The sequence below is a fragment of the Gavia stellata genome, chromosome 13 (assembly GCF_030936135.1).
Source record: "Gavia stellata isolate bGavSte3 chromosome 13, bGavSte3.hap2, whole genome shotgun sequence".
Classification (NCBI taxonomy): Eukaryota; Metazoa; Chordata; class Aves; order Gaviiformes; family Gaviidae; genus Gavia; species Gavia stellata.
Window position 1 is genome coordinate 49,470 of NC_082606.1, and position 2,040 is coordinate 51,509.

General features: G+C 49.1%; 1 non-coding gene across 1 annotated transcript; it reads right to left on the reverse strand.

Moving 5' to 3' along the window:
- Positions 1–1,701: 1,701 nt before the first annotated feature.
- On the reverse strand, positions 1,702–1,774 carry TRNAT-CGU (transfer RNA threonine (anticodon CGU)). Its single transcript has one exon. It is a non-coding gene; the product is annotated as a tRNA-Thr (tRNA).
- Positions 1,775–2,040: the final 266 nt, after the last annotated feature.

A 2,040-nucleotide genomic window follows, 5' to 3' on the forward strand; every position in this document is an offset into this window, starting at 1 on the left:
CCAGCTTTACACTTACTAGCAAACATGCAGCACTCATGCACTGGCCCCACAGTTACCCATATTTATGCATCCCTCTGGATAACAGAATGGACCCTTGCTTGCCTGATACCCTGGCCTGGACCTCAGCCCCCCCTACTTGCCAGTTGATCCAGCTTGAAGATTGCTAGTGAATACACACGCATGCCCCCATGCACACCAGCTTTGGGGAGGATACAGAAACTCCCCTCTTCCTACACCCCCACATCCCCAGCAGTCAGAACTGGGCACGTGGTCCCACTCCAGCCACTGGCGCTGCTCAACCCCTCACGTGCCTTGCTGCCCCCCCCCCCTCCAGTAGCTGTTTTTTGTGATGGACACTGTTCATGCCCCAGTGGCTGGTGGCTGGGACCCCGCTCGCTCCACTAGGTGATGCCACAGGCTGGGGGTGCCCACACCCTGGGTCTCGCTCCAGTAGCTGCCACCAAAGCCACTCACGCCAGCCACCAGGTAACTAGCACCTAGTCCGTGCAGCACACATACACATGGGGTAAAAAGTGAGATTACGCAGAGGGATCATTAAGAAAAGATTTAATAAGAAGATAGGACAGACTGCATTGATCAGGCAAAGGGCTCCATCAGACAAGCATACTGACTAGCCCCATTTTGCAAGTGACTGACCCCTTTAACACTCATTTCTGCCTATTCCTCTTTTGTTTCTCCTCAGTTCCCTTTCCCTGCACATTCCCTCATCAGTTCACACAGTCACACCGACCCCCTCCAACACCCAGAACCTTCAGTTTTGCATCCTGCAAAGTCCTGGTTTGCCTTCAGTTTCTTAATAGCCCAACAGTTAGTGTGAGTGGTGAGGTTTGTTTCTTGTCTTTTCATCTTTATATTTGCCTGTCAGGTTTGTGTCTCTGTATATTTTGTTTATAGTTTCCACCTTTTCCTTAGTATCCCTTTTGACAAGGTCCTCGGTCAGATAACCTTGCTGGAGCAAACATTCTGAGTCCCACGTACCATTATCAGTAAGTGTGACTGATAGGGATTGATTCTTATCGCTGCCTCCTTATCACTTGTCAGTCAGGTTTGTTTCTCTGTATGTTCTGTTTATGGCTTCCTCCATTTCTTATTGCCCCTTTTTGCATTGAAAAGGTCTTTGACCAGACACCCTTAAAGGAGCAGTCACTCTTGTTACGTATAACCTTACCTAATTCATCAATGTCCCACAACAACTGAGTTCATCACAGGATGTTTTGAAAAAAGAGGGAGAAAAGACATCTCCAGAATACCCAAATCATGAAGAAAGAAAGTCATGTTTCTGGCCCACTTGTACAAGATGATAGGGCTTCTCTGCTAAAATTTCCAATTTTAATTGTTGGTGCCTGCCTCCTCTGAAGCACAGATCATGACTGCAAGCTCCACTTAGGGTTTTGGAAAGGAAGCAGGATTCCCTTGTGCTGATGTTTGACTCTTCAAAGTCTGTGACAGAGGCCAGGCCAAGGCTGAAACAGTCCCTATAAGAATGTAACTTAGTCTGAGAAAAGGATGCTTTTGCTGCCTGGCCTGGCACAGCACTGTGAATAACCTGTCAGGGAAAGGTGTAAGTGGCCAGTGCAGCCCAAAGCCTGGTTGAGTGGGTGCTCACCACCCCCAGGTGCATGAGCAGAGAGCAACCATACTGGCATCTAGGGAGGCAGAAACACCCAGCTGCTTATGCCAAGGCCCTGGTGAGGTTTGAACTCACGACCGCTGGTTTACGAGACCAGTGCTCTAACCACTGAGCTACAGGGCCCATCCCAGGGTGATTTCCTGAGACAAGTCCAAATTTTGTCCATTCCTTTTCTTTTTGATCTACCCAGAGCTTCCACTGAGCCTGCAGAGGAAAATATCTTCCTTCTCCTCTATGACTGTAGGAAGACAGTGGGAGAAGAGAGTTCCCAGAAGAAGAGCACCACAGCACTGGGTCCTGTGCACAGGAAATGCAGACATGATTCCCTCCATCACTGGCAGGAAACGCTGACTTCCAAGGGGTCCAAAGCTGAAACCAGACATCTGGTG